Source organism: Lycium ferocissimum, chromosome 8, assembly GCF_029784015.1.
Source record: "Lycium ferocissimum isolate CSIRO_LF1 chromosome 8, AGI_CSIRO_Lferr_CH_V1, whole genome shotgun sequence".
In the NCBI taxonomy this organism is placed as follows: Eukaryota; Viridiplantae; Streptophyta; class Magnoliopsida; order Solanales; family Solanaceae; genus Lycium; species Lycium ferocissimum.
Window position 1 is genome coordinate 14,032,315 of NC_081349.1, and position 10,836 is coordinate 14,043,150.

At 34.9% G+C, this 10,836-nt stretch overlaps 1 long non-coding RNA gene across 3 annotated transcripts; it reads left to right on the plus strand.

The window, feature by feature from the left end:
* The first annotated feature begins 2,160 nt into the window (after window positions 1-2,160).
* Window positions 2,161-9,374, plus strand: LOC132067308 (uncharacterized). Of its 3 annotated transcripts, none has more exons than XR_009417121.1 (3): window positions 2,161-2,383; window positions 3,430-4,293; window positions 9,123-9,374. It is a non-coding gene; the product is annotated as an uncharacterized LOC132067308 (long non-coding RNA). The 3 variants fall into 3 exon arrangements; XR_009417123.1 differs by lacking the exon at window positions 9,123-9,374 and having other exon boundaries at window positions 2,162-2,383; window positions 3,430-4,138; window positions 4,217-8,852; XR_009417122.1 differs by lacking the exon at window positions 9,123-9,374 and having other exon boundaries at window positions 2,163-2,383; window positions 3,430-3,876; window positions 4,043-8,852.
* Window positions 9,375-10,836: the final 1,462 nt, after the last annotated feature.

Here is a 10,836-nt window from a genome sequence, read left to right on the forward strand (position 1 = left end):
ATCTTGCAAGGTGGAATAGAACTTCATCTCAATAATAAAATATATTTTACTTTCGAAAAAATAATGCGTTGGGGGTTTGTTAGCTTTGAGGGGAAAATATGAGTTAGTCCACTAACAATAAGGGCACAATTGGTCCAATTCAAACTAAGGGTGAATACGTTTTATTTTTCATAGTTGAGGAGAAAATATGAGTCAATACTCTACTGACGATAAGGCATATTTAAAAGGAATAACTACATGGCATAACTAATTCTACTATATATTTATATTTAGTAGCTATAGTTTAAAATAATTACATCCCATAGCTAATAATAATATGTTAAATATAACTTATAGCTATATAAATATACAAAGTAGAATACCCCATCATCACATTATTCACTTCCAACCCAACCCTCCCATCTCTCTCTCTCCCATCTTCCCCCCACTGCTCTACCGCCGGCCACCACGAAACCGGCGGGTTATTTGAGGGCTCAGATTTGCTTTATTTGAACAAGGCTAAAGAGAAGAGTAGTTAAAAGGTTAAGAGCATGGAGATCCTTGCTGTCTACCTGATAGGCAACTAGCACCTTTGAACCATCACGATGACCACTCGAAGGATGCATTGCGGATAAGGGTTAACGCAATAAAAAAAATTGTGCCTCATGATGTTGGACAAAAAAGGAAGGAGCTGAATAGCCCCATGAGCACAAAAACTAAATAGATCTTGGCCAGATCTGACCGGATATTCATCAGATCTTCACCGTCGACAAACATTGCTTTGTCGAAATCTGCTATACGTCAGATCCGGTATACCTCAGATCCGGTCAGATGTTGCTTTGCCGGACTCTGACCGATGCTAGCTTTTCCGGTCAGATTCTGGTGCCGGACCTGAAAAATCGTGTTTCTTTTTTAGTGTATTCATTAATTTTTTAGCATACGATTCAGTGTGTTCATTAACTTTTTTAGCATACAATTCAGTGTTTAGGTGTATTTTATTTCTTGTATTTCTGTATTTGAGTGTATTCGTTGATTTTATTTCTTATACACAAATGAATACATTGAATTTTGAAGTGTATACAAATGAATAAAGTGAAGTCTATTTCTTTGTATTCAGTTTTTGAGTGTATTCGTTAACTTTTTTAGTGCAAAATTCTGTGTTTTGTATAGAGCCGATTAACTATAATGAAGTGAATACAATGTAAAAGCAGCTACAATGAATACAGTTGAGTTTGAATACATTCAAATTGAATACAAAATTCAGCAAAACTTAATGACTGTATTCATGAATACAGCAACGCGAATACAATAAGTAACAAGTGCTAAGTTTTGTTATATGTTTGTTACGTGATGTAAATAGGTAAAATGTAGCTAAAAAACAAAAATAAGGCTTCCAAGTTAGTAACTTATGAAATTCTCCCTATTTAAAATCAAATTCAAATGGAGCGTAAAGTTATTCTAGTTTTCATAATTGAGGGTCATTGGCCTGCTTCCCTACTTTAATAGATGTATCAACATAATGAACATCAATATTAATTTCGTCAATGAGTGGCTTTCACCATGCCACATCGAGCCAAGAATTTGTTGATCAATCTTCTATGACTCAAATTTCATTTTGGCCCCACTCAAATCAACCTTCACTTTCATAAGATTTTTCAGAAGTGAGATGTATTTTACTTGAGTAAAAGTAAAGTTAGATTTCTTTATAATAGGTAACCACTACTATACCAAGTAAATATTATGTAGGACTGCAGTTTATGTTATATTTTTCTTCTCTATAATAACGTTTTGCCTATAACAGTAACAATCATTCATATAACATTATCTTTCTTTGTAGAATTACCCCTCCATAACTATCTTACTCAAATATTAATTGCTATTACTGTTTTCCATTTCCGTAGTCATTTATTTTACAATAAAAATAGCACTAGTAACGTTTTGTTGTCATAAAGCCACGTGTATATAAAATCCCTAAGAGAACTAATAACAAGTCTAGTATTTTGACCAAATATTTTGAATCTTTAGTACACCCCTTTTGAAAAAGAATATTTAATTTAAACTATTAATAAGTGAAACTTTCCATGGACGACGAAGGGTAAACTTGGTATTTCACATTATAATTGTACCTGTTACATGGTACTCTTGTAAGTCCCCACGTGTGTCCTCACTGAAGTTTTCCCAATCATTCCTTTGGTTTCCTTTCTGTTGGCATTTGCCCTGCTTTCCCTTCCGGTTTTCCCATATCTGTTCACCCCCAATTCATCTATATTCAGCTATTATTTTCCCCAATTTCACTCTGCTTTAAAATCTATTGATCTCTTCTATTCTTTCACTTTATCTTGTCCTAATCGCATTGTGGTTCAATTTTCTTTCTTGTGGTTGCTTTGACTATTTTAGATTTGTTGTAAGTTTCTTTCTAAACTGTTACTCTTACTTGGTGTATTGATTCGGACATGCATGTATTTATAATTGACTGCTGTTGGCTAATGTTAGCATATGATTCTGAAACGTTTCTTCATCTTCTGAAGTTATTAATGATTTGTTCTCTGTTCTTGGTGTCTTGATTTTAATTTTAGTGTCTTTGATATATTCTGGCTACACATTTCCTTTTTTTGTAGGATGTGTAAATGCATGTGATATCTGTTCTATAGTTTTTGTTTAATCTGTAATTTCTTGGTCAGCTCCTTTACACTTCTCTTCTAAATCTACATGTATGATTACAGAATAGGAATACCGTGATACTAAAAAAGTGTTTGATATAATCTTTTGTAGGAAATAAAATTTTCCATGACATGCTCCTTCCGAAACAAACATTATTTAATTTCTAGCTTTGAGTTCATTAATCCTTGCAATTTAACATTCATCTAACAGAGCATTGAAGCAGCTAACAAAATGGATCTGATCAATTCTTATACTAGAGATATAAGACTAATGATATAATAGCTTTATTATTACTTATGCAACAGTTGCAGAAGAATCCAATAGGTAAGAATGATTTAGAAATATTCCTTTCCTTTCCTTGAGGGTCGTGTTAAACAGTAAAAGCACTGCAACTTTTAAGAGTGTCATGGCTCTTGATATTTTCCCTTGGGAGGAGTACCGTGTGAAGATATCATTCCAAACAATTTAGAGAAATTACTTTTCCTTAGAGGTATGGATTTACTAAACAATCAGATAATTTTACATCCATAGAAGGTCCCAAATTAGATTAAGTTTGTTGTTACATGAGTTGATACTATCACAATTAGATTTTAAATAAATGAAGAAACACATTAATTTTAATATGTAAATAAACATTCATGTGTGTGGAAACGCTTGTTGTAAAAGGGTGACACGACTAGGATAACTGAGTTTACTAGCTTCACCCAGTAGAAAATTAATCCTTTTTGGTTTTGATTTCTACCAGTTTTTTAGCTGTCAATATTTTGATATGCCATCTCTGTTTTCCAGATAACATTTGCACTCAATGTGATGCTCGAGAATATTGACAAGAAACTATTCTTTTTGAAAGCCGGGTATGCGGTCAGTTGCAATTTTTCACTTTGTAATGGTTATGAATTTGCTGGTGCGGTTAAATAGTCTTTCCATTATTTTCATTGACCGCATTCCTTTAAGCAATAAACAGTTTTCTTTTATAATGTAATAGTTCCTGGCCTTGCAGCTTGAAGATGTGTGATTATCTTTTTTTAAGCAATCCTTTGAACATCACAACAATGAGCAATATTCCTTTACTAAGATTCCTTCGAATGGAGTTTGTACAACTTCCTGACAGATGCTTCACAATCTTAGTATGATAAATTTCAAAACGTCCACCTTCATCAGGGTAATGAGTTGTAATGAGTTATATCTGAAGGTTTTCTGGTCGTTCGCTTCCACTCATTGTATAAATCTACGAAGGTGAGTCCATCCCGGAACTATATGCATTTACTTTGTATTACCTTCTATCTGATTCTTAACTACTACATTGGATGTGATGATCTGATGGATAGGCAACTATTATAGTTGCTACAAGCAGCTTTGCTTGATGATCTCGTTCTAAGAGATTTGACTTTCTGGCTGTTAGGATGACAAATATAATGTTTGCAGCAAGTATGAGTAGATTTTGCATCTGAAGTACAATAGTTCTGCTATATAAAACATAACTCACTCCAGGAAGCAGGTAAGCTTGACTTTTCAATACACACGACCTTGCAATTTCTAGACTTTGTGGTTGCATTAGGTGTTCTGCATTATGCAGGTTTTGCAAATGGAGTCAGCACTTTTAAATTAGTTGCAGTTTGAAATAGCGCCTCCAAAAGATGCATGTTTTCTAAGGTTATTGCTAATATTTTTTCTTCTACTTCAATTCCTCCTAATAGCCAATTTTGATGCTAATACTTAGAAACATAGTACATGAGAGGTACCATCATGTAACCAAGAACTTAATGAAGTAATACCTCACCACCAAGATATCACATGTTGCTTCTAACAAAAATATTTGAAATTCATTCTACTGCATGCTTCTTTGACAGGTTAGTGTCTGAGTTTTTTATGCAGCTCTTTAGTTCCCTCAATAATATCGTGTATGCAGTTCTTTAGTTCCCTTGATAATATCTTGTTGCATATATATTGCTTCTGCTATCTAGAAGTAAGTTGAGTTTAGATTTAGACCTTCATCTCTATAGAATAAGTAAAGTTGTATTATGCACAAACTCAACACTAACACTAATGTTTTCTATTCTCTGAATTCGTGCTACCAATGGATCTCTAGAAGGTGGATGGTGTGGCATGTTATACTTAATCAATGACTAGACTATTTCATTGTTTAAAGTTCATGATTTAGTTGGTAATCTTTTTGGATTGACTGAACTAGGGAATCGATTCGTGAGAGTTGTTGTTATCTCATTAGTGCTACAGGTATTGCTTTCTTATCTGGAATTGAAGCACTAATTGATGAAATCTATTTCTCATCAATTTTTAAACACAATTGCTTCAAGTGAAAGAATTAGTTACAACACTTTGATCCATGCAAAGGAAATGTAACAACTATCCTTTTCCCTAATTTTTTAGAATAACGTGAACACTGATCGTTATATGTTAGCAAGTTGAATCAAATTAATTGAGCTGTGATGTAGATTAACTTTGAGGGTGGGAGTAGGAAGGTGAATTCCCAAGGTGATGAAATTGAGCCTTGAGTTAGTCATCATATTGAAGTAGTTTTTGCCTTCCCTTGGTGATGATCATAAAAGAATTTTAGGAAAGTTGGCACCCTTGGTGCGTGAGAGCTACATAATATCATTAGTTTCATCCTTTTTAAAGATACCAATTTATGACCAAAATGGAATTAATTGTTCTATTATGTGGCCCTTAATTAGGATTATTGTGTTTCTCATGTTAGTGTAGAAAAAATTGCACATTATTAGCTCCTCAAAAGCCTTAAAACATCATAGAGGCCCTTTACAATGACTTGAGAAAGGAAGGCAAGATGTTACATCCTTGTTCTTGTTACTATCTCTTCTTGAATAAGTCTCAATCTTATGTTCTTCGATTGCTTTCTTTTATGCCTGAGTACCTAAGTAGGAAATAACTCAAAGTTGACCAATTAATTTGTTAAACTTATGGTAAGAGCCATAAGAACAAGAGGAACCGCACCCCGTCAAACTTTTTAAATGGTCCTGGCTTGGGGGATTACATCCAGTTATTCCAAATTTATGAGGAACTTTGTCTATCAATGTTAAAAATAGAGGTTGGAAAAGTTGGAGGGAACTGTAGTGGAATTTTTTGGCCAAAGCTGTAAGTAATTCAATTTATCTCCTTGCATTACTGATTCAATCAGCCAACTTAGTAGAAAGATCATTTCATACATAGTTGTCACGATCCAATTTCGCTAAGTCGTGCGGGCATCTACCTTTCCCACCACGCTAGGAGAACTCTTATCCCATCAATCTTAGAAACATGAAATAATAAGTAAATAAGCGGAAGAGACGAAAATACGTAAGTCTGATAGAATAATAGATAAATAATGCGGAGATACATCAAAACCATCCCAAAATCTGTCTAGTCATACAAGAGCAGCTAACTAAAATCTATAAGTCTAGAGGTAATAATAGTACATCAATAGTCTCAATATGTCTCAGAATATCAAGTAACACATAAATAAAAGAAGAATCTTCAAGGCGGCGAACGTCCTCGTCCTCACCCTGTAAGACTCTAAACAGCAACCCTCGAACTACTATCAGTCAAGAGGAGTAGAGGTCAAACCCACCTGGAACTTTGCATTCATATAAGAATGCAGCAAGTGCAGGTCAGTACAAACAACAAGTACTGGTAGGTATCATAGGCCGACTAAGATTAACTAACATATATCAAGGCAATAAAGTAAAATAAACAAGTAAATCAACAAGGTATAAGTCAATCATGAGCCAGTAACTAAGTACACGTCATCACCTATGTTATAGCATCTAAACCCAAATGTCCTAAGTCTCACTATATTCAATCTGAATCCGTATATCATAAGTACATCACAAGAATATCATAATAGAAGCCATAGCACAATGCAATGCAATAATGTATGAAGTGTGAATGCAATGCATATGCACCGTACACGTGTACTCCGATGATAGAACATCACATCTTGACGACACAACCCATGGGGGACCCGCGAAGTTCATGTACCCTCACGATTCCGGCAACAACCTCTGCTCGTTACCAGCACTCATACCTCGATTCCGGGATAAATATCGGACATCGGTCTTCACGTCACTCTCATCCAACTGAGCCCAGCTCATAACAGTGTTTCTTTGTATATCATCAATGTATCAACAACATATCATGAAGGATGAGAATGCGTGCAATGTATGAGTTTAATGTCAATAATCAAATCAGTATCAAAAGTACCACACATGGGCACATCAACAATATCAATAAAAGGCTATACAATAAGCCATAATAGAATAACTATCCTCGACTCAAACGACAACAAGTAAAGGGCTACAATATCATAATCAAGATATATCAATAGTCACCAATATCTACGATCTCCACGTGGCATCGAGCCAATAACAATAGAACAAGATAAGTCACAACACAATGGGGTGGCTAACCCCCAAATCACACAACAAGGCTCAACCTAAGAAAATATCCAACCTAATTTCATACCCGAAGGTTTGCATGCATTCTCCGACAATATCGTCTAGATATATGCTTCGCTAAAGGAGGTCTCCCCATAGGGTAAACCATAACCTACTTGGAAGGCCAAACAGTCGTCTCCACAATCACACCTTAGTCTATCCTTTCCTTTGAGCCTCGAGGTAATGAAAGTCTAAGCATATTCGAATCATGAAATTAGAATCAAGAAAAACATCAATTAAACCGTACTTCTATTCAAGACCCAAATCCCCAACCTATGGAATGGGTTTTATGAACCAGAAGGGTGAAATAGGAAATCTAAAGGTTCCAACATGAAATTAAAGCTCAAGGTTGTCAATTCCCAAAAATATCAAGCTAGAATAACCAAGAATTTACTCAAATTAGGGTTCTAGGCAAAACCCCCAAATTTGGGTATAAACCCTAACTTCCAATCCCATAATTTAGCCATTAATTAGGAAGAAATTATGCAATAAAAGATTCTAATCATAAATTCCATGCTTAAAGAAGCTAACCCAATCAATAAATCAAGATTACAAAGCCTAGAAAAAGAACTCATTGAACCCTCTTTCAATTCTTAAGCTCTTAGTGAACTAGCATGATAATTGAATCCTAAGGTGATAATGAAATGATAGAATAGGAAAGAAGATAGAATGACTTACCACCAAGATTTTCCCCCATGCCTTGAACAGCTCCCAATAACTCAGTTTTCGGAATAGTAATGAATGAGGGACTTAGGGCTTTTAACACTTCATTTAATGAAATTAAATACCCGTCACCCGCTTCCGCGACCATTATACTGCTTCAACGGCACCGCTTTAGCGGTCCTACCCAAATCACATAGGCCGCTTCAGCGACAAGGTGACCGCTAAAGTGGTATAGCTGCGGCGGTGCTGGTACCGCCAAAGCGGGCACCAAATAGCAGAAATTCCAAGCCTTTCACACTCTCAACCCGAATTTTTGACTATCTCCCAAGGCTATCTGCTCACATACCAAATATGCAGACATACATAAAAACACGCTACGAACACACACGTGGCCTCGGAATTCCCAACGAAAGTCTCTTTAACCGAGTCAACCTCGATACCTGAACATCAACTTCCCAACCCAAGTCCTGAAATGCACCTGACTGCATTGGGAACCGAACCAAATATACAAACAAGTTCTAAAGACCATTCGGACCTCTCGGAATTGATGAATTCTTGAAAAAAGTCTGTTTACCCAAAATTCAATTTTGAGTCAACTCTTTTTTGCTTAAAGCCCATTTTTCCCAAAAAGTCACCCAAATCACATCTAACCACCTCGGGAAGGGTGTCAACTGTCCCCTCGGGTCAAATATGAGCTAAACAAGCTCGGGAAAGGTCAAAAGTGCCGAAAGACTATAACGACCAAACGGGTCGTTACGATAGCATTCTGCTAATAAATTGAATATAGCATCCTTTTTATGGTAATGAGATATTTATTTTCCATTCAAGGTTAGCCAATACAGTTTTCTTGTGATCCTCAAGCTTTTGGATGAATTGGAAGCAATTTACCGAGATGTCAAAAAGAAACTACATGATCATGCATTTCATGAAATTCTCTCAGGTAATTGAGTTTTGTGTTTCTTAATAGCCTGTGTGTCACCATGCTCATATTTGTATTAGTTTGAGGTTGTGTGTGGATACTACTATGATTTGTCATACTAGGAAGCGACTGTTCTCTACCCTCGGGTTGCACTTTTCATTTGTGGCTTGGTGTCCGGTAATATTTTTGTATGTTGGTGAGCATCCTAACATCAATTCTTGGTCTAACTAACTATTATAGAAACAAGAAATTTTGGTTGTATTTGTCATTCTAACCAAAAATTAGTTTCTTATTTTTTCTTCTATGTACTGTATGAAATATGAAGCAACTAAATCATATTTTCAGCGAAGAAGATGTGATGTAGGAGAGGACCCTAAATACTTTCATTGTTTAGCACCAGTTTATAAGAATTTAGTTCTCTAAGTAATTTTTGTTCCTTCACTGCTTGCAAGGTTGACTGACCCTCCCAAATCACTTCTGATGATGGATAGAAGAAATTATTTGTTCGCTAACAAGTCAACTTCCTTAATGACTGCAATGTACAAGATCTAAATACAAATTCATTCGCAAGAAAGATGCTTCACTAATTGTATATGCAACTCAGCACGTGAAATACACATTATTGTCATTTTACCCTGATCAAGCTACATGGTTACAGTTTGAGATTTTCGTACAGGGGCGAATTTATGTAGGAAAATGGGTCACGTGAATCCATGGTCAACCCATATATTATTTACATAATTCTTAAAATATATCTAATATTAACTGAAGGAACACAGGGTTGTTACGGTTCACTTTTACGCGGGTGCATAAAAGCTACTTCGGGGTTGTTGGTGCTCTAATTGGATTTTAGTATTTTTAGAGTCGCCACCTAATTTATTAAGGGAAATTAGAAAAACCAGGTAAAAGGGTTTATTCAAGCAAGAGAAAAGTCTTTTTTAGTACCAGAGTTCGAGGTAAGTGTTCTGGTGATCCCCTAGGGAAGGTTTTAAGCACCCTAGTATTAAGGATCCGTAGAATATGATTGACCTATGAGCTTTTATTGTGATTAATTGCTAAGATGTTTATTTTACTGTTAAATTGTCATGCTAGTCATAAATTCAAAATTTCGGCAAAAAGTCCTCTTGGAATTGGTTTCAAAAATTCATATAAGTGTTCAACTCACTTTATTGCCGGACCAAGACACACTTGGGATTTCTCCCAAGTAGAGTCACTACTATTTTGGTCCTAATAATATGAGTTTAGTACTTGTAGGTTTTTATTATATATATATATGGATTATGTCTCAGTTTTTGATAAGTGTATAAATATGTATATAGAGAAATTTGAAAGTTTTTATTTAGCCCATTTTATTAATTGAAGCTCATACAATGTCAACTCATATTCATCCAAAGCCATCTTATCCTTGAATTTGGCCCAAGTATAATTCTCTTTGTTTTTGTCCCCTTAAGTTTTGGGCTTTTGGACCCAAAGCCTTTCTTTCCTTTCCCAAAATTACTTCAAAACAAAAGTTACTAGTTTCTTTTAAGTTATCCAGAATATGAAGTTGTTTTCTAAACATACTTCCAAATTGTTCTATTTTCACAAATAAGTCTCAAATCAGTTTTTTATAGCCCATTTTAATCCAACTTAATACTTAGATTAAAAAGAGTAAAATCAATTATAATTTTTTAGAATAAATCAATACATGGGCCGAAGGCCCAAAAGCTAATTTTTCTTCTTATTATTTCGTCTATCTAGAATTTCACAAAGGGGATAAACCTAAAATCCATAACCTGAGTTTCAAATCCAGACAGTCCATGTTTGTCAAAAGACCGGTTTTAAAACTTAAGTGAATAACAAATTCATGCTTGTGTTTAAGGATTAGCCAATTTTGAAAAAATTTGTTTGAGTCGTCTTACCTAAGTTCTACATTCACAAGGGGTTCCAATATTTCACATAGTTGTTTACAATATATGCACACACAAACACATATATGTCTTTTGAATGCTTTCGTCATGGAAGAACTACGATCACAGAAAATCACTTTGTCTGTGTCTTTTTGGATGTTGTCTGGAGAAATATAATAATTTGGCCCTAATATTCCCCTAGCATAGTCTAATGCTTCTGTAAAATCGTTAAAAACCTTTATATATATATAAAATGAAGGAGAAAGAAAGAGAATTC